At 38.0% G+C, this 27364-nt stretch overlaps 1 long non-coding RNA gene across 1 annotated transcript in view; it reads left to right on the forward strand.

Moving 5' to 3' along the window:
• Positions 1-1987: 1987 nt before the first annotated feature.
• Positions 1988-27364, forward strand: part of LOC308631299 — a 45503-nt gene continuing 20126 nt past the window's right edge. The window contains exons 1-4 of the long non-coding RNA XR_014018162.1: positions 1988-2142; positions 2380-2545; positions 18248-18322; positions 18432-18584. This is a non-coding gene — a long non-coding RNA (uncharacterized lncRNA). The remainder of the gene's footprint in view (positions 2143-2379; positions 2546-18247; positions 18323-18431; positions 18585-27364) is intronic.

The raw sequence follows: 27364 nt of genomic DNA on the forward strand, positions 1-27364 counted from the left end.
TTCATTTCTCCTAGTCCTTGTTTCAACAACTTGTACTGACTTGAGTTAGAAGTTATTAAGGTGTTAAATTCCTAGTACACACAAAGAAGAAAACACCTGATGGTCAGGACTTCCAGCCTTTTCTTTGTAAACTTATTTTATAATATAATATAAAAAGACATAAAAAATGATTTTGTGAGGAGCAAAGCAGCATCATAATTTTTTTTATATCTCCATGAATCCAAATATTATCTTCTACTGGGGCTTCTCATTTGATATCCATTATCACATTATTCTGTGTGCTGTTATTTGCCAGCATGGGATTGTTTACTTTCTAACATTTAATCAGGAGGATAGTGGGTCCAGGAATAATAACTTCTTGGAGTTGAACTTGGATCAGTGATTCTCAACCATATCAATTATTCAACATGTGCTATGCCCTGTTCTAGGCATGACACTTGGGATAACCTGGCCAAGAAGATAGCCAAACAAATAAATATCCCTGTCCTTAGGATAGACGTATTTCCCATTTATCAAACATGCATAAAAATACATGTGAATTTATATATTTACTTACATTCTACATATATTCCTGTATTTTGCCTTTGGGATATAGCAGTTACTATTGTATAGGAAGTAGAGACTCTTCCAACAAAGTCAAAATATGTCACACCGGCTTTTCAAAGTGGAAGGACTTTGGCAGGCTTCTCTTAAATACACACGAGGGACACCTTCCACGCTTCTGAAGAATGCTGGTATGATACACCTTTCATGTGGAGATGGACTGAGCCACCAAAGGAAAAAATGCTACAATCCCAGTTGAAGCAATGTATATAGTCAGTGCTGGCCAGAATCACCAGCCAGGTCCAGTTCAGCAACCACAGACTCCAAATCAAGAGATAAGGACAAAATAATGAAAAAAAAATAAAGCAACTAAAATAAAATAAAACAACAGTCTGGGATCCTCCCAAACTTCACAGTTCCATTTCTGCCAGTAGTTAAATAATATATCATTGTTTTCAAAGGTAGGGATAAGAAGTTCACAGGAGTAGGCTTTAGACAAAGTATGGAGAATTGATTGTCACTGCTTAAGAGATTTGGAAAGTAAATAATTAAGCTTGGATTTAAGAAAAGACTATTATCACACACACACACACACACACACACACACACACACACACACACATATATACACACACTCCATGCTGATCCACGTCCTGTGTGTTTGTGCCTATGCGTACCTTAGGAATAGAAGAATGTGCGTTGTGGTTTGGGGATATGTAAAGTATTCCCTAGCTTCAGTACCCGTAATCTCTCAGATGCTTCATAAATGCATAAGATGCTCCCTGGGCTGGGTTTTTAAATCTCTGAATTAGCTGAAACAGTTGTAAAATCACATGGAGCCAGGCAGTTTACAATCAACTGCAAATCAAAAGAGGCTCCTATATGTTGTTTGTTCTAGCAGGCATGGGGAATGCACTGAACTTGCGAAATGTGCTTTTGAGATCCCATTAAAAAAATCTGCTTCCTACTACAACCTCCTATCTCCCCGATCCTCATTTTCCCTTCGTACCCCTAGAATAGAGGTAGGGAAAATTCTCAGTGCCAGGAGCATCTAGGAGTTGTTTTTTTAAACACAGGCTGTGAGGGCTCAATGAGCGCACCTGGTCTGTGTTCCTCATTAGATCCTACACCTACCCAGTCCTGACATCAGAACTGATTTCTGTCAGCTCTAATGTGCCTGAAAAAATTCTTTCAAGGCAGTTTCCTCTTCTAACACATCCCCAGGGAATTTCCCCTAGAGGGTGTAAGGCAACATTAGATTGTGACTATGATAAGATATTCCCATGTTGGAAGAGTTTTGTATGAAAAGCAGCACATTACATCTGTTGTTTTCCTTATTTAGGGTCTATTTCACACTGAATGGTACTGGAACACAACCCAGGACTCTGTCTTGACTCCCCTGCAGTCTTGTACTTCCTCCTCAATGACGGCAGATCCCAAAACACTCAGTGACATATGGTAGCCTATGTGTGAAGTGTGCTGAGTGCAGTACATTTGCTTTCTGACTCTGGAGTGTTGTGTTTCATTTTGGGTATCATATTTCTTAAAGGGGTATTGAAAAGCTGGAATTCAGCCACCGGAAATCTTTTCTGTTACAAGGTAGGAGGAAACTTAATTGCATTTGTGTCTGTATAACTAGTACCTGAATAGAAGAGGCTAAAAGAGTGATGAAGAGATAGAAAATGCCATTGGAAACTTAGAAGAAACTGGAGATATTCATCCTAAAGGGATTGACTATGATTGTTGTTATTATTATTAGAGGAGGGAGTAGCCTTGACTCAAAAGCTTGAAAAGTGTCAGATGAAAATGTGGATAATTTCTTCCTTTTGCTTGTAGTTTTTCCAATCAGCCGAACTAGAGTCAATATGTGGATTCAAGAGCAAACAGATTTTTATTCAACATAAAGAAGATCATTCTGCTTATTAGAACTGTGCAATGATGAAATATATGTATGTAAGCAAAAACTACAAGATCTTGCAGAGAGAGCAAATTCCTGCACTGAGTAAGTAGTTGAGCCAGACCCAAAAAGATTCCTTCCAATTCAAAATTCCTATAATTTCCTCGTTTCTTTTCTTTTCTTTCTTTTTTCTTTTTTTTCAGTGCTAGGGATCTAAGCCAGGGTCTCACACATGCTGGGCAAATGCTCTACCACTGGGCTACACACCCAGCTTCCATAATTTCCTGAATTAGAAGTTTCTTGTTCAATTTTACATTTGGAAAGAGGATTGATAGAAGCTTGAAAGATTTCTCTCTCTTTTCTTTTTTCTTTTTTCCATCTCTTAATGGCATAATGTAATTGAGTCAGATGAATTATTGCATGGTCTTAACAAAGTCGGTGTTACATCCACTTTTACTTTATTTTATTCCTCTTTGGGGTACATAATACTATACGAAGAAAAGCTTACATCAGCCAATTATTCATGGATCCTCTTTGTAGTCTGACCAACTTGCAAAGATCTAACCGTGCTTTGGCATTATGTCACCTTATTGCTTTGGAGCTAACCTGTGGATTTTGCCTATCCCAAATTCATTCCTGTTTCCTCTGATAACAGCACTCTCATTTTTCTTTGGAGAGACTGTGCCTCTCACATTACATGTCATCTTGGTGGTTCCCTCCATTGAGAATCCTTGCCTGTTCCCAGCTGAGGGATAAGGACTGGGTGAAACTTGACCAACCCTTGGCTCTCCCTACACAAGGATAGGGAAAAGTTGGAGCTGATTGTTTCCCAACAGCTCTACAAAGAAAATGCCCTTTAGTTCATGTTTCCTAGACTCACATGCAGATGGTAAATTGATCTCACAAGTTGTGTGTTTATGTAGCCATATTGCTTGATTGTTGGACGAGGAGTTTCTATCAAGATTTGAATGTGTGGCCTTGTATGTTTTCAGTGAAAAGGGAAAATGATATGTATGCAGTATGTACAATTAAGCATCTTCTGGGGAGATATTTCTGTGGGCTCATTTAACTAGAGGCCTTAGGGTGTGAGAATTCCTGCTTCCTGTGGTGTTGGAAAGTTAAGGTCAAATGCTGGATGTGTTTCAAGTTCTGAGACAATACCATGCGATTTCAAAGCTGGTGTTTGTGTGTGCGTGCATATGTGTGTGTACAGTACTGGGGAGGAAAAGCAGGCTCTAAAACTTTGCTTTGAAAGATGCCAAAACACTGAGCAGCATATTTGTATGAGAAAGATCTGTGTGTTTGGATGGAACCTGCCTCTTTGGTAAACACAGGGTGCCCAGAGGCCTGCCTCCTCTTGCCCTGCGTTTGAACTTTTGTTCACAGGAGCAATTTCCCTCACCTTGGCTGTTGAACTTCCCTTTTAGTGAAATTCACAAGTACTGTGAGCTGGCAAGAAAACGATGGAAAGAGAGGGTGTGTTGGACTAGATTGCATTCTTTCCTGAACACTCTGAAATATCAGGATGTATGGAACATGAGTCATCATATTCTGTTGGAAACTTTTATGACCTTTACAGAGCAGGCCAAATTCCTCCCAAGCTGTGCTTCTTCACACCCCGGTGCATAACAGTAAAAGGGCAAATCCGAGGGAGGCAGAAACATATTCCTATTTTTTCTTGCAATCTGTTACACGTTATTGTTCTTCTGACACACTTTGCTTCACATGACAGTACTAATGGAGAAAACTAAGGTCAAGTGTGAGAGAGACTTACCTGGTCTGCCTAGCAGGACTTTTCAAACTTTGCTAGAATTAGAAAAGTAGAGAAGGAGAGAATGTTTTGCTGAGGACTTAGGCGAATAACTTAGTTATCAGGTAAATCCCTGAAGGAAGAAGACTGCATTCAAAATTGTGAATCCCAGCCACTTGGCAAGCTTGAAATTGATGTGACAGACCAGAACAAAAGAGACAAAGGTATTGCAACAGTGTTCAGGCCAGGGGCAACTTTGTAGAGGGCCCTGCTACTTTATCAGCCTTGAGGGCATCATGGTATTGACCAATGACGTCAATAGGAAGAACTTGAACAATCAAGGAAAATTAATGTTGCATTCACTACACACCATGAATTGGGGGCATGGGCTAAGGGAGCAAACTGGGACATATTCCTGGATAAGTAACTGGTCATTGAAAACTTTGGCCAAAGAGGAATCCAGCTGTCTCAGCCCTCCCATCTCTGACTTTTTTTTTTAAGGAATATTTAATCTTTCTAAAATCATTTAGAATTGAGAAAGTCTACATAGTGAATTTTTCTTATCTAGAACTGACACCTTTAAGGCTTCTGACTACTTTTACTTTGGCAAATTTTAATACTAACTTTTCTTAACTGAATTACACACTTTGCTTTCTTAGAAGATTTTGTTTTGATAATACACACTTTCATTTTTCTATTTATCGTCAGATGCTCAGATGTCACCTCTCATAGCTGCTGACCCTGCCTTTAATAGACTGTCCCCATGTCTAATTTGCTGCCTCTAAATAGCAATGGCTAAAAAATCAGCATGGCTAAGCTTGGAAATTTATTTATATCGATTATATATGTCTTTGAAGGAAGCAGAAAAAACTCTCTGAAGTCAAGTGCATGAACTTCAGTGAATGAGTTTGGTGACATGCATTTCTGCTTTCTAGAGACCTTTAGAAATGCTTCTCCAAGGCCTTTTCTTGGCCATCTTTGGTTCTCGGTGGTGTCCTAGATATTTGAAGTTACCAGATAAATGACCCTCAGATAAGTAAAGAGTCATTGGACTGACTGTTCTTCAAAGGTTAGAAAACGAATCAAATATATCTATCTCCCAATTGGGAGCTGGGGTCAGCTGCAGTGTAGCTGGAGAAATCATTTAAATTCAGCAGCTTAATCACTATTCCCATGAGAACTTTTTGTATGAATGCAGAGGCTTTCACAGTGAAGATGTCTGTGTCAATGGGCAGAGAAGCAGCAGACAGCTCCTGAAGAGGCTGCACACTGGGGACAGGCTGGATGTGCAGTGTTTAGAGGTGACAGACAAAATGGAGAGCAGCCTTCTGCAGAGGGCAGTGAGGGATTCTGACTTTTTAATTGAGCTACATGTAAAATGATGAATGACCTGGTCTTTGGAACTGAGTTTATCAAGAATTCAAATGCTCTGTAAAACTTAGATCATCTTGTAGGTGGGAGGAAGTGTCCCCCCCCCCACCCCAACACCTTTATTTTAGGACAAGAAATCTAAGCTCAGAATAAGATTCTGTGTCCTTGGATGAGCTGGCACGAGAATCCAGAGTCTGTGACTCCAAATCCAACAGTATTTTTCTTCTATACCATAATGCTTTCAAAGTGTAAAATGTTGTGAAGCCAACCAAAGGTTTTCTATACTGGAAGCAAACCTACTGCTGTTTTCTGGATGAAAAAACCATGATGTATTGGATGGTTTTCATATTCAAACAAAAAATGGCAATTGGTCATGTATGGAGTAATTGCCAAATGATTCAGAAAAGTTGTTTTTATCTTTTTTATCTATCAGTAGATGGCAGGAGATACCATCAAATCAAGATACAAAAAGTGACACAAATGATGGAATTTAGTCATTGTTCCTTGTATTACCTAGAAAATTGGCATCCAGGGTAGTCAGTGTTCTGTTATGTTGATACCTGGGGTGAGACTGTTTTTGAATATATATTTGGGTTCAATTATTTGCTTCCCCATTAATCTTCAAAATTACAGTTGGTTTAAAACAATAGTGAAATGTTGGAACTGAATTTACTCTCTTTTGAAGAGACACCTGGAGAAATGATTCATCACTCATGTTGCTAAGATTAATTGGGCATTCTAATTGTGTTAAGTGGATTTGCACACCATGGAAGAATCCAGGAGCTTTTCCTACTTTCTTATCCGTCTGCCCTTTTTCTTCAAGCAGAGAAGTGAAACTAGAGCTAGCTAACATCAGTGTGGGTCAGGACAACCCAGCATAATAAATGGCTTTACCCAAGATTAATGCAGAGAGAGCAGTTAAAGTGATACCACATAAACACAAGGATATTTTCAACAAGCCTTAATTGACTCTGGCACCATGAGCTGATATTTCCTTACTCAAACAGAGGTCATTTTCATTAGGATTGAATTTGATTTTAATTGTTTTTTTTTTTTTTTTTTTTTGAAGTACAGAATTCTCTTAGAAGTGTTGGAGAATGTTTCTTTAATTTGGAGATTATAAAGAGGTCAAGTACCTGTGGAATTTCAAGAATTGAAATTTGTAAGTCCTCAAATGTGTTGTTCCCTTTTTATTTTCTTGTTATCACTTAGTACGATACAAAGCATTTGAATCAGCCACTTTTTTTTTTTTAACTCTTTTGTCACTTGAGTCTGAGTTTTTGGAGAATTTTTGAGAAAAACATCATTCAATCCATATATTGATTTTCCCCCCTCTTTTAGACAGCAGCTGAACTGGGAAGGTTAGAGAGGCTAACTGCAAGAGTACTGACATGGAGATCAAGTCTGACATTACTCCCCGTGGATGCCAAGCTTCTTGTCATTGTGGCATGGCATGTGTGGCTGCCAGCTGCGGGCTGCCTGCTACTGAAAGCGTTTCATCTCTGAAGACACAAGCGGAACTGAACTTGCTTGACATAGACTCTACTACTTTTCCTGTAAAATTTGGCACTGGGGAAAATCTTTTACTGAAAACACATTATTTCCTCCTTAAAAAAAAAAAAAAATCCAAACTGCAGCCAGTACCAAAATAGCCTATCAAGGAATACAAGAAACAGTCTCCCCAGACTGTGCTATGCCACTGAAATCTCCACCCTTGACAAGGATCAGTATTTCTGAGCTTAGCCCTGTGCTGTCACACTTTTGGAGATGCTCTTTGGGGTCAGGGTATAGGACCTCCCAGTGTGGGAAATTAGGAAGAACCAAGCAGTTCTGCCATGGGCAAAGTATAGCCTATATACCCTACTTCAGTGTTTTTGCCTTTTTCTGTATGCTTTTTGTGTAATAACACTCTATCATACTCAAAAGTGATGATAAATTACATGGTCACACTATTCATTGATTATCTTCTTCTTATTTCCCTTTCATAAGGCTCTACTTTTCTGTTTTTTTTTTTTTGTATCATTATCTACTAAGTTTAATTGCTAAGGATATATGTTGTTATTCTTCTCTAAGCTCATTTATAACAAAGTATCCTATAAGTTCTTTTACATAATAAATTACAAATGATTGATTAAAGCTTAAGAACTATCCCTCCTAAATGTATGTTCATTTTAATAGAAAACAAACTTTTACATCCAAAGAAATTAACCTCTAATCAGATAATTGTTGAGAAGGATTTGAGACTTTATCCTACTTGCAGGCTAACAAGTACGCCTGTCACATTTTCATGGATGCTAGCAGAAGATATGAGACTTGAGGGTCAGAGATAAAGGATACTTTATTACGGGAATATTAATAGCCATATATTCATTCTAATTCTCACAGGGATGTTTAAAGGGCCAGGTATTATAGGGAGAGGGAAAAGGAATCCAGAACTGAGTGAACTTGAATCTTATATCATGGGCGATAAGTATGTTTACCCCTTGCCTTAGAGAAAGACATTATATATTCCACATGGTTCATTAAATAAACATAGGATAAAGACAAGAAGAAACATGAGAGACCAGTAAAGATTTGTCTGCCAACAAAAATACCAGGATCAAAAGAGAAATGAAAGTGGTCAATGTAAGGATTTGTTCTTGGTAAATTTTAAGTCTTACAAGAGGCAATCATGTACTTTGCTTATGCAGGGTCTGACTCTCAGTTTTCCAAATTATCCCAGGAAATCATCTTTCTACTCGAAGACTTTTTCTATCAATAAATACATAATTGATACCTTGGTTTTATTTTTTGCTGGCAATAAGAGTAATACACACTAATTATAGATAATGGGGTGAAATATAAAGAAAAATACAAATACTGTTTATAATTTAATCACTTAAATAGTCTCTTATAATATTGGCTTTTCCAATTATATGTTATTTTTCATATAAATTGAGATAATTTTATATACTCATGTACCTTGGTAGTTTTGATTTTTTTTTACATATTGAAAGCATTATTTTAAATTTTGAATTATTGCTTTAAATTATGGTTTTTAAATAATCAGATAATATTCTATCTTTAATATGCCACTTTATAAACTATTTCTTTTGTATTAGAAAATTTGATACTAAATACCATAAAGATGAACATTCTGGTACATAAAAGGCTTCTGGTGCCTTTGGCTAGATTCCTATAAGAAAGATTATTGAGTTGAAGGATCGACTTTTATAGTAAAGTTCTTGTCTTTATTGCCAGACTGCTTTCAAGAAAAATTACCGGTTTATATATATGGCACATATATATTGGAGACTGGTTTTCTCCTTCCATCTTTATTACAATTGAATGTTTTAATTTTAGGAATAAAATAGATGAAAAATGTTTTTAAGACTTAAGATTCTTCAGTTATTAATTAGTAAGAAGAAAATAAAGTTGTCTCTTGGTATATGGAGGAATTTGGTTTTAGAACCAAAAATCTACTGATATGCAAATACTTTATATAAAATGGTGTTTTTTTTAATACAACCTTGCACATTCTCTCATATAGCTTAAATCATCTCTAGATTACTCATTTTGCTAATTCAACTTAAATACTATGTAAATAGTTGTTATATGCTATGACTTAAAGAATAATGCTAAGGCAAAATTATCTGCACTTGAATAACCATAATTTAAAAATATATATATTTTCAGTCGAGGTTGGTTGAATCAATGGATAAAGAACATTTGGATGTAGAGAGGCAACTGTATTTTTCTATGTGTAAATTCATCATTTGTATTTGTTTTTAAAAACCTGTTCATACTCCTTCCTCATTATTTTAATATTTTAATGTATTTATTACCAAAGAAAAATATTTGTAAAAACATTCCATGTAACATTTTGTATAGTAAATTTTTTAAAATATATATTCTCAATACATTGTTTATTATTTGGAAATTAAAAATAAAAATAGAAATTAATTAAATTAAAATTATCTAGTGAAGTAACTAATCATTATGCATATACCTCCCTACCATATTTTTTTCAGGTGTTTTATAATTTTTTAAGTATTTAATTTTTAATTTTTTTATATTTAATTTTAAAATCTGTATATAAAAATGTATTTTGATATGTGATCTAGCCAAGACATCTTTCCCTCTAAACAGCAAATGTCCCCAACAGTGAGCTATACCATAACCAGCAGTGGTACTTTCTTGGCAGTGCACTAATTAGAAAATTATTGATAAAATGTTGTGCTTGAAGTGTATTCCCCTCTCTCTTCATAAGCTGAGAACAAATTTTGCCTTGGATTCCAGCTACAACTTATGCTCATCTCTTAAAGACTGATATAGACATATTAGAAATATTAAATTTTATGTATTGATTAGAACAAGTAAAGTACATAGTACTTACTGTAACTCCACTGTGTACTCCAAAATTTAACAAAAAATGTTTTCCAAAACTCAAGAAGACATTTAAATGATAAACATATATCATCTCTAGATTTTTTTTCTATCCTACATTTTTAAACATTTTTAACTTGTTGAATTTTGGGGAAATGAAGACCTAGTTCATTCTTTTAGACATGGCTATAGTGGGCGAATATTGATGTAACTGGCTTTAATGGTGAGTTGCTTCCTGTGTAGGGAAGAAGATTGCTCCTCGAGTAACACAATATACTTTTTTTGTGATAGTGGTGGAAGTTGGAAAAATTTCCTTAGGAAACAACCTATGTTCTTTGGCAGTGGTATTGGCAAAGAGGAATACAGAAATAGTGAAGGAATGAACTTTTTACTTTCTCTTTTTTCCCCTCCAGAGCCATACAATGAAACGCAAGGCTTGGTTTCATGTAAAATCAATGGGGGTGAGTTATTCTGACAGAAATTTGCCATTCTTCACTGATCATGTGGTACTGCAGATAATAAATATTTTAAGCCAGTACATTACAGTGATTTATTAGGCAGTATGAAATAATGAAAACAATACAATGGTCTAGAGATGAAAATACTTAGACTGGTGAGACAGAGGGTCTATGCAAATCCCAGGTACTTGCTAGAGTTTTACCACAACAGGTCAGTGGAAGAGAACATGGTAGCTAGGTAGGCTGTGCATTTTCATTTCTTTTTAGATCGTCTTCCTCATAATTTCCTATAGAGGTTATTTTTTTCTTCCAAAAAAAAAATTAGAAATGCTTTTTGTTGTTATAAGTCTAGCATTTTAAACCCATTTCATCTGTTTCTTTCTAAATTTAGACAATGCTTTCACATCTCTAAGTTCATATAGGTCTCAAGAGGATCAATGCCAAAATTACCTTCCAGGAACAATACAGAGCTAATAGGGTCTATGAAACTTATTCTCAATAACTCCAGTCATTCTTTCTTTTACATCTAGTGGATCTCCAGCTACTGAAGTCCGCATTAGAGAAACACAAATGCTTGGGATAGCAGAGTTGCATATACTCTGACCACGAGGAGCCTTAAGGAGATCATCAGTACCATGAGAACTAAATCTTTAAACTTATTACTTTTCTAAAATATTTTGAAAGAGATGATTTGAATAATTTCCCTGCCACATGGAGAGTGATTGGCCCCATTTCAGGGGTTTAGTTGAAATGTTGGGTTAAAAAGGCAAGTAGGGTGTTCCATACACCTGAGAAGTTGTTCTGTGTAGTTGGAAGTGATATAGAGTAAAGTCACCTGGGCTCTAGAGCCTGGTGGTTGGAGTCCCATCCTGGCTCTGCCACTGTGCTTGAAACTTTGTGTAAGCCCTTTGTCCTCTATTTTAGTTTCCCCATCCATGAGCATTATTAGGATTCAGTGAGCTAATCTATGTAATGCACTTGAGAGTGGCACATACTAAAATATCAGTGTTCAATAAATAAACTTTCTGTGCAAATTCTGAGGACAGGAAAAGGAGAACCAGGTATATGGATTCTCCAGAAGCCGAAACAAGCCTGAAATGGAAGATTTCAGGACTGGGAAAATAGAAAAATTGGTCTTTGGGCAACTCTGCCAGCCATGACCAGAGTTTACATTCCTTTTACAAAGTGTTATGAATTCTATAATTATCCAAGTGAAGTGACCTGCTTATGTGTGCAGCATGTGGTAAGAAGGAAGACACCAAGCTGAGGCTCAGTGAGAGGGACCCTTGAGAGGCCATCTCTTTTGTGCTTCCTTATGAACCCCTGAATGTGTGTGCGTTTTTAAGATATCTCAGATTCCTTTTGAAAGTAGGCAGTAAAGTACCTTTTAGTAAAGTAAAAAAGAATCCCTAGGAATAAATGAATAAAGACTAGTAAGTTCCAGGCAAAAATATCACTGGGTTGCAGAGAGGTGGACTGAGAGATGCTGGGCAACACTAAGGAACTGCACACTGGTTAAATGTGGGGCTTTCAGCACTGAGCTCAAGAAATGAGAGCTACCGATGAACTCACAGTAATGGCAAAGGTGTGGGGATTCTGAATATGTGGAAACACAGACTGTGCTTTAAGCAGAGATGGTTTCAAAAAAGTAGGCAATATGGGCTTGGATAGAAGAAGAGAGGAGGGAGCATGAGGAATATCTTAATGTCCGGATGGCTTTGTCCCTTGCAACAAACATCCTCAGATGCTGTAACTATAGTTCATCACTGAAAAAGAACCATTGGTAGAAATTTTGTTTTCAGTGATAACTCCTGGGAGCAGTGAAAATATGTTTTAAAATCAAATTTGGAAATTTCCTCAAAGCCGCCTCTTCTAAGACAAATGAGCCTCTTACAAGATGTCTGGTTAAATAAAATAATGGATGTGAAAGGCTTTGCAAACCATTAACGTGCTATATAAATGGAAGGTGTTATCATCATGTACTGTGTGTTGAAAACATGCAGTAAAAAGAGATTATTTTTGTGGGCTAAATAGTCAAATATGGGCTGCATGACAGCACTGTGAAGTGGAGTCATAATTGATGAATGACTGTGCCCAGAAAGGTTGATTAATGTGTGGATGCTAACCTGGAGGAATACTGCTGCTGCAGTGCTACAGGGTTTTTTGTTGTTGTTGTTATTGTTTTTGTTAAATTTTGTTTTCTTTTTTTACCCTTTTCTTGTGCAAACTATATTTCAGGGTTTTAAAGCATACTTATTAAATGTAATTGTAAAAGTAGTATGGATGAGTTAGCTAAAATATATTGGCCTCAAGAAGTACCTTGCTATATGAATAAGCTGAGCTTTAGGTAGGCTAGTAACTTGCCCACCTATTTAACAAACATAAAGTTCCCACACTTGCATGTGAGACTGATCTGAGCTTTATATAAATGTTAATCACTTATTCCTCATACCAACCTATGACACTGATACTATTATTTTTATTTCATAGCTTAGAAACTGAGGCACAGGGAAGGTAAATAATCTGTCCAAAGTCACACAGCTAGTAACTAGACTTCAGCAGAGGCATTCTGACTGGGTAATCCAAGCCTCTGGACACACTCTTAGGGTACCTCTGCTCCATGCTGTGTTTCCTTCAATGATGTGCTTAAGTTCGCACAGCCAGACCTGAGGTGATCCTGCCCTCTCCTGACACCCTGGGAACCAGAGCATCTTTGAGGTTTCAAAGGTAGCAGTGAGCATCTCTGATTCAGTTGATGTTCTTTTGACCTACTTTGGAGCATCCATGCCTGAAGGCTTCTTTTGCGAGGCACCAATTCAATCTCAGACTCTTAAATTCTTGTCAATGGTTCTTTGTGCCAGACAGCATTCCCTCCTGCATAAAATACATCCTTATTCTCATTACATCTCCCCATAAAACTTTCATCAATTTGAAAATTGTAAAATGCATTCCTTTTTATGCAGACATTTAATTTATGTATTGTTAAATGACAATTGAGCAATATATCCTCCTGCATACCCAAATACCATCCCAACTCTGCAATTTGAAAATAAATTGACAATCTTAAAATTGGCATAGATTTTAAGGAGATGGAATCTTCACAACCAGACTTTAGAGGATGTTTATCTGCAAAGCAAACTACAAGACAGGCTTTGGCTTGCTCAGCAGATTCTACTTAGAAGAGGATTGAGATAGAACCATCAACTTAGCCAATCTGATTCAGATTCACCTTTGGAAAAAATGGTGGGCTCTTCCTAATGTACATGGATGAAGCTGGAAGTTTCAACCTCTCAGCCTCTCAACCTCTCACTTTCAGAAACACCGAAGTTTAAAGTATAAAGGTGTTGTTTTTGCTTCACACCCAAATGTCACAGCTAGATATTCTGATTTCTCTTGATTGGCTCCAGGTGATGTTAAGTGGAATGCAGGAAATTATCAAAATCAATCTATCTTCCAAGGCTTTCTTTTAAATTACAGAGTCTGAATCAAAATGTAAAATACGTTATACCTATTCTAAGTTCCCCTCCATGACTTTTCATAGTTCTCACTTTACGAATGAGCAAGTAAAATTGGCAAAATAGCATGTTGTTGGTTTTTTTTTCTTCTAGAAAGGTTGTTAGAACCTACTATTTTCTAAAGAAATAAAGTATTAAAAATCTTCCTCTTGCTTACTGGATTTCTAAGGATTTAATTGCCATCTTTTTTTTTTTTTTAAAGAGAGAGTGAGAGAGGAGAGAGAGAGAGAGAGAGAGAGAGAGAGAGAGAGAGAGAGAGAGAGAGAGAGAGAGAGAGAATTTTTAATATTTATTTTTTAGTTCTCGGCAGACACAACATCTTTGTTGGTATGTGGTGCTGAGGATCCAACCCGGGCCGCACGCTTGCCAGGCGAGCGCGCTACCGCTTGAGCCACATCCCCAGCCCTAATTGCCATCTTTCTGAAGGGTTAAGAAAGAAAATCTCCCCACATCAATGGATCAGCACAGTCACTTACATATTAACAATAAAGTGCAGAGCATGAATCATAACTAACGAACGCAACCATCACTGGGAACAGTAATACATGGTCAAACTTAGTTATCAAAAAGTTGAAATATTCAAATACTACCCCCAGAGAACTTTCATGCATCTAAGCAAGGGTCCTGGCCAAAACCCAAATCTAGTAGAAACTGGAATATTTTAGAAAGCAAAATGCTCACCATCTCTAGCAGTCAGAAAAATGCAAATCAAAACCACCCTAAGATACCATCTCACTCCAGTAAGATTGGCAGCCATTATGAAGTCAAACAACAATAAGTGTTGGCGGGGATGTGGGGAAAAGGGTACACTTGTACACTGCTGGTGGGGCTGCAAAATGGTGAGGCTAATTTGGAAAGCAGTATGGAGATTCCTGGGAAAGCTGGGAATGGATCCACCATTTGACCCAGCTATCACACTTCTCGGACTATTCCCTGAGGACCTTAAAAGAGCACACTATAGGGATACGGCTGCATCAATGATTATAGCGGCACAATTCACAATAGCTAGACTGTGGAACCAACCTAGATGCCCCTCAATAGATGAATGGATAAAGAAAATGTGGCATCTATACACAATGGAGTATTATGTAGCACTAAGAAATGACAAAATCATAGAATTTGCAGGGAAATGGATGGCATTAGAACAGATTATGCTAATCGAAGCTAGCCAAGCCCTAAAAAACAAATGCCAAATGTCTGCTTTGATATAAAGAGAGCAACTAAGAACAGAACAGGAAGGAAGAGCATGAGGAAAAGACTACAGTAAACAAAGACGAATGGGGGGAGAGAAACGGAGAGAGAAGGGAAAGAATATGGAAATGGTAGGAGACCTTCAATGATACACAAAATTATAAGAGGTCATGAGGGGCAAGGGGGAGGGGAAAAAGGGAGAGAATTGAACAACAGCAGGGGAGGTAGAGAGGGAAGATGGGAGGGAGGGGAGGGGAGGGGGGATAGTAGGGGATAGGAAAGGTAGCAGAATACAACAGTCACTAATATGGCATTATGTAAAAATGTGAATATGTAACAGATGTGATTCTGCAATCTGTATTTGGGGTGAAAATGGCAGTTCAAAACACAATTTGAGACAAATGTATGAAAGATGATATATCATGAGCTATGTAATGCTTTAAATAATCAATAAAAAACAAAGTAATTATAAATATAATGCTGAAGATATTGTTTAATGTTTTGCTACAAAAAAATATGGTTGGAAGACTGATACCCTTAACTTTTACCTGGGAACTTTTTAGAAATGAAGAACCTTAGGCCACAACCTAGACCTGCTGAACCACAATCTAATTTTTTGCAAGATCTTACATGATTCATGTGTACATTAAAGTTTGGAATGTGCTGCTTTAAAGTATTTTTGTGAATGGAATTATGTGGACAACTGCTGTTTTTCGAGGACAAGATCACATACCAAGATTAATGGTCACCCTTGTTTTGCAGTGAGGCCATCATCTCATAGTGGGAAAAAGTCTCATATTCTGTTGCTCTGAAAAGATAATGACTTGCAGAGAATTATTTTTCCTGGAGGAGGAGAAGCAGCTATGGGGGAATAGCAGCTCATCACTCTCAGTAACAACAAATGCCAACTTGACCTGCATTGTTATTTCTGACACATCGTCTTGCATTTCTTGCCATATTATGCTGGTGGATTCTTTGCCTTCTATATTTTTTATTTTTGGGTCAGAGAAGGAAACTGACCAGGAGGTTGCTGCAGGCATTTGGAAATATGGTCTTCTCTGTCTATTTCATTCTATCTGCTGTGTCTGCTGCAGAAGTTCTTTCCTGGGTGATTTTAAGAGCTTATCAATCATGTGACTGTTGAGATACCCAAGCCATCAAGCAAGCACCTCTCCCATGACATGATAACTTGTGTTAATAATAAAATGAAACTGTGATAGGAGATGTAGAAAAATAGAAATCAGAGTGGGGCCCTCAGGGGAGTGAGGGAGAGGATGAAGGAGTCAGGACTATGGGAGGAAAACTGTGTCCCTAAGTCATGCAGAAGGAAGTGGAGCAACAGACCCTGACACAGCATTAGTGATGGGGAAGAGATGGCCATCAGTCACTCCCTGTCCCTTCTTGGCTGCCTGAAAGAAAACACAAAGCTTGGTACCATGCATTTTCTTATCTCTCATCTCAGAAAAGGTTTATGCTGAGTTTTTACTAGGGAAGGAAATAAGACATGGCTGTTGGACATGAGAACATGTTATTCTTTTTAACTGTTTACATTAGCTAGAGGAGAAGAGGAGTGCAATTGTCTTTTACAACTGGGGGCCACTGAAGCTATGAACTGAGAGGACTGGAATCTCCAGTGTTGATGAGAAAGCCCACTGGGACAGTGTCCCTGATGCTAACAGTCAAAACTAGTTGAAACACCATGGTAATTATATTCTTATCTTGTGCAGTGAGGCTGATGTTATAGCTGGAACTTCTGAGTAATACCAGCTAACTTTGCTATTCATACAGTGTGAATAATATGACAGACTCACAACTGTGTGAGCTAAACTTTTAAAAATAAAGAGAAATGTTTGGCCAATTCAGATCGGGAATAAACATGCTATGAAAACTGTTTTAAACCTTCTCTGGTCCTGATGACACTCACCTTCAGAACATTCTCCTCATTCATGCCCATGTCCTCTTGGGGCCACACTGTTCTCATCCATACTGGGCTCTTTAATTCCATCCTTAGCACCTCCTGTCAGTCCTCCACACTACAGTCATAGTGCTCTTCCCAAGATATAGGGCGGGTCAGGTCACTCCTTGGCTCTCAACTCTCCATGTCTTCTCATCCTGAGGCTCTGAGTTTGTGGCTTGCCACCCCTCACCTCCCAGCCCTCCCCTGTCATAGCCTTCTCCTGCCTTCTTTGCCTTGGCCCAGCCATCCTGAACTTCTCCTTCCTCAACTGTAGTAGACATGTCTTTCTTCAAGGTCTCTGCCTAGTGTATAATTCCTTGAAATAGACAGGCAATTCACCCTTCGTTTACTTTATGTCTGCTCAATAATTGTCTTATCAAAGAAAGTTACCTGAATGCCTTCTGTAATCTCTGAGTTTCAATACTTGTATAATTAAAAAACATCCGAGGCCTCGTTCATTACCTTCGTTCATGTATGTCTCCCCAGCTGAAATACAACCCTGTGGGGTTGGAGATCTTGTGTGTCTTGTTTGCTACTCTCTCCTGGGTGCCTAGAAGAGGGCCAGAACTGTATTAAGAGAGTCCCTCATTTTTGATGCCTATCTGTGTGTCTGGTGCTCTGCCAGCCTCTCACCCTGCTGGGCTCACAAATCCCTTTCCACCTTCTTGCTTTTGCTTGAATTTCTTTCTCTGTCTGGGGTGCCTGTGTGCTTCCCCAGATCTGTATGCTCAAGTCCAAACTTTCTTCAGGTCTCATGTTCTGTAGGAAACCTTCTCTTGTTCTGTTCTCACAGCTGAAAATGTCTCTTCATTTCACCAGCAGTGTCTGTGTCCTTCAAGTCTCTGACCTATAGGACAATGATTCATCTTCATGAGCGGGGAGCCATAAAAGGTGAAGCCATGTCTGATTTATCTTTATCTCCTGCTCCCGCCCCATCCCCAACTCTACTTATTGCTTTATATGTGGATAGTACTCAATGCATATTTCGCCAATAAATATTGCAGATTTATTCCAACATTGTTGATTTGATGGTTTGGTACCTGGATAAGAAACGGTAGTAGAGTGCTTTCATAATTTGCAGTTTCTGTTTTTCTATATATTGATCCTGATGAATTTTTGGTTTGGTGTTTTGTGTGTGATGGGGGAGGGGTAGAAAAAAAATTTACTTTTGGTTGTAATCATTTTGCTTCGTTTTAATAGGTACTGAAAGAGAAAACATGCTTTAAAAAGAAAAAAGGCCAGTTGTCTTACCCAGCTGTCTCATGCCCAGGCTGGGTGCGTATCTAAAGAAAAGTTTCCTATTCCCAGAATTCTGTTAGCATCTCTCATTGCCCGAGGAAACATTTTCCTGACCTTTCTGATGATATTCTTCCCTATATCCTAGTAGGGAGAATCAAGATCCGGGAGCAAGTATGCTTAGAAAGACAACTGTTTGAAAACCTGATTTTCTTGAGCCTGGATTTTCAATTCCAAACTGTCAAGATTCTGCATTAGAAGTTGGCAGTCTACTTCTCTGTGGAGCTGCTGGTTTAATTGGGTAAGTTTTGCTGTGGTGACATTAGGGCTCATTAGGCTTTCTCTTATCAGTGGTGTAAGCTGTGAGATTTCAACCAAGCAGAGGGTTTAGATTCTAAATGAGAAATATAGATTAGCATTTTGCGTAATGAAATAATGGACTTCAGAGTTACCTTTCTAGTGACAAAAGCAGAAACTTAAATCCATTGTAGGGTTCCTTGTTTAATCAATAAATAAACGAGAGGCACAGAAGATTTATTTCTTCTGAGGCAACAAACACTATCATTTTTCTTAATTATCCTCAGGTTTGCCTTTCCTGCTTTCAGATTCTTTGCAAGTAAAAAGCTCTCTACATTACAAAAGGGACGTCAAAATCTCATGTTGTGTTTTTTCTTTCTCCCTTATGTATGAAGCGTTTGACTTTTTTTTCTTTTTCTACAATGCCTTTATTTCTTAATGAAAACCTAATAAGGTCAGAGGTTTCTCAAGGTTGTCAAGGCTACCTTAGAGGCCAGAGGTTCCAGCTGAGGAGGAGAAATATCAAGGCAGCTGTAGGAGAGAAAACAAATAGTTTGAACTTTGGATCCACAGATGGTTATGCCTGCCAACTGTTATGAGCCAATGAATATCTGGCCTATCATTTGTCATATTTATTGCAGTACATAATGCTGTAATTTCTCATGGCATGGTTATTTATCTTGCTGTGTTCTCTGAACAGCTAAAATTGCAGCCATGTTGGAGCATATGTATACCTTTCGGGTTTCATCTTTAAATAGCAGCCCTGCAAATTGGCACAGGACTGCCCTCCAAGAACTGGGTTTATGAATGCTGCAAAAGCAACTTGTTAGAAGATTATTAAAAATTCTGACAACAATTTAAACTATGATTCTGGTCTTACTTCTATGTACTTGGCTGCAGAGATTAAACAGAGCACAGGGTATACCCTGCAGTTCATTCCTTTTTTAGAGGTATAAGGTGTCTTCCTAAAATGGCAGCTTCTGCAGTCATGTGTACCAGACCTAGAGGCTTTCTGGGAGCATGCAAAGATTCCTCTAACTTTGCAATAGAAAAGGGGCTTTGGAAAGGAGAAAGGTTGAAGATGGCAGGAAGAAGGTATGAGGTACTCAGTCACTGGTTCTTGACAACAGTCATGGGGACACTGCCACATCAAAAAGAGCAGCAGGCACACCTGTCTTTACTGGCATCCCCACTACTGGCAGTGGTGAGTCAGGATAGAGGCTACATGATGCTTGATGACAGACGGTGTGACTTACAGGTGGGCAGAGAGACTCTTCAGGGTACTATTGCTCACCTGATACATCTCAGAACCCCTGATGAATCACTGGGTCCAAATGGGTCTTGAACTTGGGGGCAAATTTTAGTGCACATTGGAGCCTCCAAGAATGGCAGATGGAAAAATGTAGGTGCCTCCCATCCATTCTGGGTTAGCTGCATCCCATTCCTGGAGTGTGAAAACTCATGCTTTGTTATATCCCTCTATTTTTTACAATAAAGAAACTGTCAGCCACTCAGACCTGGTCTTATTTTAGCCGTGGGTGCACTCACAATGACTTTAATCCGAAATATTAACAATTGTTATTTCTTAGAGTCCCAAGATATCTCTCCTCTTCCTATCCCTTCAAAGAAGTGTAATAGCCATATGGTGTTCAGCAGAAGAGAGAATAGAGCATAACATCATTCCTGTTATTATTAGGGTTACATTCTGCAGGATAAGACTGAAGTCTTTCACCCCTGGCTTAACTTCCACATTAAGGAAGGGATGTCAGCTCTCTTCTGTGTCTCTCTCTCTCCCTGCCTTTCTGTTCCTGTTCTCTTCTGTCTCAGGACTGTGCAGAAACAAGACTCTAATAGGTAAGATAACTCAGGAGAAAAAGAAGGCTCTACAAATGTAATTCTGATGATATGATTCTGAATTGTTTTCTGTTCTCATGAGAAATAAAAAAGGGTGGTTTTTCTGAAGGTGGTAAAGCTGGGTGAAGACCAACCACTTGGGTTGTCTCAAGTTAATAAGGGTGTGCTCAAAGAAAGGAAGAATGAGCAGATGACCTAGTACAAACCCGAAATTCATGCAGGAAACTGCATGAAGAAAGTCATAAAGGTTAAGACTCAGAAAGAATGAGACTTTTGAAAAATACCAAAGGGGACAAGAAGCTTTAAAGTCATTGTCAGTGCTTAGTGCATGGAATGGCAGTCTAAGGTCCATGGGCAGTGATAAAAAAGTTACTATTTCCAGTTCTCTTTTACATCTGTCTCCCAGGTTAGGCATAATGCCTTTTAAGACTAGGAAAGATGGAGGAACTATTGGTTAGAGAACTGGAAGGCTAAGATATGTAAGATGTTTTTCAAAGAGCACTGTTCGGATTTTTAGGTCTGGACATGTGCGTCTCAGATCCTAGGGAGACAGGAATCACTGAACAGCCCTTGAGGGAACAGTGACAATAGGGCAACTCCAGACTGAGTACGTGTCCCCATTTAAAAGAAGGGAACCAAATTATTAAGCAACTGGTTTATGTACATTAAAAAAGGAAGCAAATTGGGCATGGTGGCACAGTATGCAATCCCAGTAACACAGGAGTCTGAGGCAGGAGGATCTCAAGTCAGAAGCCAACCTCAACAACTTATCAAGACCCTCAACAACTTAGTGAGACCCTGTCCAAAAAAAAAAAAGCTTTTGGGATGTATATCAGTGGTAAAGCACTCCTATACCCCAAATAAAATAAAGTTAAAAGGGAAACAAGTTAGGAATAAGTGCTATAGTCATGTGTTTTAGTCAGCTCTTTTGCTGCTATGACTAAAAGACTGGACCAGAACAATTGTAGAGGAGGAAAGTTTATTTGGGGGCTCATGGTTTCAGAGGTCTCAGTCTACAGAAAGCAGCTCTGTTCTTTATGGCTCGAGGTGAGGCAGAACATCATGGTGGAAGAGTATGATGGAAGGAAGCAGCCCACATGATGATCGGGAAACAGAGACAGACTCCACTATCCGGATTCAAAATTTATACCCAAATCACACCCCCAATGACCCATCTCCTCCAGCCACACCCCACCTGCCTCCAGTTACCACTGAGTTAATCCCTATCGGGGATTAATTTACTGATTGGGTTAACACTCTCACAACCCAATCATTTCTCTTCTAAACCATCTTGCTTTGTTTCACACATGAGCTTTTGGGGGACATATCACATCCAAACCATGACATCATGGAGAAAAGCCAGAGAGCTAATTAAAGGATTGTAGCAGAGTGGCAAAGCTAGAACTGAATTGTTCAATGTGTCAGGTCAGCATGGAAGGTAACACGCATGGACTTCAGTATGAGCTATCTGTGCACCAAGAACAAAAATCCTCAACACAAAATACCTTCAATTGTTGTTTTAGTCCTGGTGACATTGGAGAGGAGAGATTTATGGTTCTCCTGCCTTCAAGGAGGTCTCTTCTCCCCAGCCAAACAGAGGCAGGCCTTAGAAGTGCCTTTTAGGACTAGACTGTCTGCTCTGGTCCTTCCCAACCTAACTTGAATCGATTAGTTTGTTAGAAGGGGTGTTTTAATTGGGTTGAAATTGTGAAAAGTTTGCCTGTTGGAAAAATTGCTGAGAAAAGATTGGATACATATTTGCTTCCTGATGACCCTGGATAAGCCAACAGCTCTGATCCTTAGTTATCTCATCTTGGAAAGAAGAACAATAGCTAGGCAGCAGCCGGAGCCCTCTCTCAAGATTCTCTACCTACTCCTTGATTTCCTTGCTCTTTTCTTGGACTTCCCATTAATTTTATTTTTGTCCTGTTACACAGCATATTTTATCAGATTCATAGGCATTTTGTTTCTTGACTACTTTAAATAAACAGCAAACTCTCTTAAATCATTGAAATGTGAAAAGAAATGAAAATACAGCAGAAATTCAATCAGAGCAAGTTAGGTCTAGTTGCCTGCTGTTTATACCATTGTAAATAATCTCAAGGTGCCCTCCTGCTCGCTGAGTTTCCTCATAGCAGTTTATGCCCCATGCAGTACAGTTGAAAGACACTGACTGTAAAGGGATGCAGGGTCTAGCAGGAGCTTTGCCACTAATTAGCAATGTGACTTTGGACAAATCTTTTTACATCTTGGCGCTGTTTCCTCATCAGCACAGTAAATGGGTTGACCTCTATGATCTCCTAGGTCCTTTCCAATGCCAGAATTTTTAAAAGCCCATGATTTCAAGCCAAAAACTGTATTATGGAATGAGGTGACGGTTTGTATAAGTGCAAGTTGATTAGGGAAATGGCATAGGATTTATTTTTTTTAATTTGCTTTCACAATAATGAATCATGGAATAAAGACAGAAGAGAGAGAGAGATACATTTAATGCAAGCATTCAAGGAAGCATAGCATATTTTAAACAATGGTTGAAAATAATCTTTCATTCTTTGACCTTTTATTTTTCCTAATGGATGGCCTAAAATGGGTACTCAGGCTGAACAGTGGCTTTCATTCAATTTTAAGTCACCTCATCAGGTTGTGTATGGCTGCTTTCCACGTTAGCTGACATTGTAGGATGTAGCACAATGCAGAATGAAGAGTTAGAAATGTGACATGGCATGTCAGAGACAATGCTTGCCTTTTGCAGATCAGTTATCATTTAAAGGTTGGTATTTAGAACCATCCTTAGATAATTCAATATCTGTGTCTCTGGTAGGCAGTATGTCAACCTGAGTTAATTCTTTTTGCTTATCAGATATGATGGGACAAGATGACATTAAAATGGTCAAAAGAAATCATCCAGAATGCATATTTTAAAAAATATCAAGCAAATCTTTGAGGTGCTTAGGTACTGCTTGGTTTGATTTCCTACAATAAATGACAATTGTCATAGACAGCCATCCAAGATAAACCCTTATATCTTGTTTTGTTATCCTTTCCCTGAATATATCACGTTCTTCTATGACATTAAGATGTCTCATTTTGATTGGAAATTTTCCCTTCTTGTGAAGGGAAAGTGTTTAAAAGTGCCTGGGGCTTACACATTTATTTGTAAGATTCACTAATCTCTGGGTACAATGGAGTCTCACGAACAGTACTGCCCTTAATTTTATAGCCTCTCACTGATACCTACTCAAGCTGTATCATGTGTGCCCCTAAAATGGCCATTCCAGGGATTCCCAGTACACCTGTGACATCACCAGTCGGTTGTTGTATGGCTGTTTTACTTTACCAGTCAGTCCTGAAGTGCACACAAAGCCTCATTTTCACTGTTTTGGATTATTTTAGGGCACATAAACACATTACTGTTGGTGACTCTATCCATATGCAGTTTCATGAAAAAGGTCATTAAGAGTCCTTTCTTTACCTGGAATACTCTCTTGAGTACCTGGTAAGCATCCAGAGAGGGGAAATGAGAAGAAGTGGGTGCAGGCTGGGTCCTTTTTATGCAACCAGGGCTTTTTTTCTGGTGGGGCGGGGTGGGACAGTCATTTTCATACTCTTAGTATGACTTTTTCTGGAAAGTTCTTTATCCCATGAAGCAAATAAGTTTACATCAGGTCTTCCTTACCAGTTTTTCTGAGATCTTCAGACAGCATTTTATGAAAGGTAGTAACAATATACATCCAAACCGGGAGCCCTGATGCTGCTCATTCTAAAGAAAGACATTTCCTGAGAATATTTTATGTGTGATACACTTATTTCTCTCTTTTCTAAAGAATTATTTTCCTCTTGAAGACTGGTTTGAATTGAAGAATTGATATGTAGGACTCCTCTTAACACAGACCATTAAATCATTTTCAAATAAAACATAATTAGTAGAGAACGAAAATACTTCTGAAATATGTTTTTTTTCCCCCACCCAATGCCTTTATATACACTGAAGGCTACTGATTATGAAACAACTTTGATTTAATTGGCTGAGTAGAAATAGTTAGATATAGCTATTAAATATAAATAATTAGAAATAACTAATATCTAGAAATAACTAGAAAAGTACAGAAATATTAAAACTCTCCAGAAAAAAGAATGATAATTGATAATCTAACTTTCTTCTTAGTATTTGAGTAGACATATGTTTATACAGGAGAATCATGTTTTAAAATTGTCTAGTTTTTTTTTTTTGATACTGGGGATTGAACCCAGGAACATTTAACCACTAAGCCACATCCCCAGCCCCTTTTTATATTTTATTTGGAGATAGAATATTGCTAAGTTGCTGAGGCTGGCTTTGAACTTATGATCTTGCCTCAGCCTCCTGAGCTGCTGGAATTATAGCATTTTTATTGATACCTTAGAAGCTGTATTTTACTTTATTTTTGGTACCAGGGATTGAACCCAGGGGCACTTAACCACCAAGTCACATTCCCAGTGATTCTTCATATTTTATTAGTGACAGAGTCTCACTAAATTATGTAGGGCCTCATTAAGTTGCTGAGGTTGGCTTTGAACTTGTCATCTTCCTGTCTCAGCCTCCCACACAGGTGGGACTACAGGCTTGCACCACTGCACCAGGCTTTATATCTTAGAATCTGGACATTGTTATTCTTAATAATTCTTAATATATGTTTTGGTACAAAATTATTATATTACATCACAGATAGTCTTATTTTTTATGAGTGGAATATGAGACTTAATATTTACTCCTACATGTATGCTGCTACTTAAATTACTTGCATTTTAAAAGAGGTTTGTATTCATAGCTTTTCCTAAATTGCATATTAACATTAGTGGTCTACAATGTTGATAGAAATGGGTAGGCACTGACATGTTTATATAATTGTTTATATAACATTCTCAATTTAATGCAAATCAAACCAACATTCAGATTTCATCTCGCTCCAGTTAGAATGGCAATCATCAACAATAAAATAACCATAAATTCTGGTAAGGATGTGGAGAAAAAGGTAAAAACATACTTTATTGATGGGACTGCAAGTTAGTACAAGTGCTTTGAAAAGAAGTATGGAGATTCCTCAAAAGACTCAGGATGAAACCATTGTATGACCCAGCTATTCCACTTCTTGATATTTATCTTAAAGAACATATCAAAGTTCATAACAGTGTAATTCACAATAGTCAAATTATGGAACTAAACATGGCGCCTGTCAATTGATGGATATATAAAGAAAATGTGGTATATATACATAATGGATTTTATTGAGTCATAAAGAATAATGAAATAGCCAGGTGTGGTGGCATATGCCTGTAATCCCAGTGACTCTGAAGACTAAGGCAGGAGGATCTCAAGTTTGAGGCCAGCATCAGCAACTCAGCGAGGTCCTCAGTAACTTAGTGAGATCCTCTCTCAAAATACAAAATAGAAAAAGGCAGACACTTCTCAGAAGAGGATATACAATCAATCAACAAATATACGAAAACATGCTCATCATCTCTAGCAATCAGAGAAATGCAAATCAAAACTACTCTAAGATACCATCTCACCCCAGTAAGAATGGCAGCCATTATGAAGACAAACAACAAGTGTTGGTGAGGATTCGGAGAAAAAGGTACACTCATACATTGCTGGTGGGACTGCAAATTAGTGCAGCCAATATGGAAAGCAGTATGGAGATTCCTTGGAAAGCTGAGAGTGGAACCACCATTTGACCCAGCTATTCCTCTTCTCAGACTATACCCAAAGGACCTAAAAACAGCATACTACAGGGATACAGCCACATCAATGTATATAGCAGCTCAATTCACAATAGCTAAATGGTGGAGCCAACCTAGATGCCCTTCAGTGGATGAATGGATTAAAAAATGTGGCATTTATACACAATGGAATATTACTCAACACTAAAAAATAATAAGATCATGGCATTTGCAGGGAAATGGATGGCATTAGAGAAGATTATGCTAAGTGAAGTTAGCCAATCCCCCCCCAAAAAAAACAAATGCTGAATGTTTTCTCTGATATAAGGGGAGTGACTCAAAGTGGGGTAGGGAGGGACAGCATGGGTGGAAAATTACCTCTAGATAGGGAATAGGGGTGAGAGGTAAAAGGAGGGAGAATGGGAATAGCAAGAATAGTGGAAGGAGATGGTCATAATACAAAATTCATGCATGAAGAGATGAATTTGGTGTCAACATGCCTTAAATACAAATAGAGATTTGATAAATTGTGGTATAAAGGTGTGTTAAGAATTGTAATGCAAAAAAAATATGAATGTAATGCACTCCTCTATTGTGATGTATGTAAGAAATAATAAAAAAAAGAAAAAGGCTCAAAATCAGGATGTAGCTCGGAGGCAAAGTGCCCCAGCTTCAAATCCTCAATACAAAAAAAAAAAAAAAAAAAAAAAAAAAAAAAAAAAAAAAGAAAAGAAAAAGAAAAGAAAAAAAGAAAGAAAGAAAAATCAAGTTCTGTATTTTTGCTGATAAACGGATGAAACTGAAGAACATCATGCTGAGTGACATAAGACAGACTCAGAAAGTCAAAGTTCTAATGTTTTCTTGCACATGCAGAATCTAGAGATAAATAAGGAATTTAAATGGTGAGAAATCCCATGAAGATGGCCAGGATAGTGGAGTAGAGAAAGGGAATTGAGGGGGGCAAGGAGAAGGGGTGGGAAAAGGGAGGAATTGTGGAAAAAAACTGACCCAATTATACCATGTACATGTGATTGGATATATCACAGAGAATTTCACTTTTATGTACATTTATAAAGCACCAATTATAACAACGAATAAAGAGAAGAAGACCAGAGAAGGGGAGAAGGGGAAGGGAGAAGGAGAGGTCCAAGTACAAGGGGTTGAATGGTGCAAATTATATTCCATGCAAGTATGACTATGTCAAAATGAACTCTACTACTATGTATAACT

Source organism: Spermophilus citellus, assembly GCF_964194105.1.
Source record: "Spermophilus citellus genome assembly, chromosome: 11".
In the NCBI taxonomy this organism is placed as follows: Eukaryota; Metazoa; Chordata; class Mammalia; order Rodentia; family Sciuridae; genus Spermophilus; species Spermophilus citellus.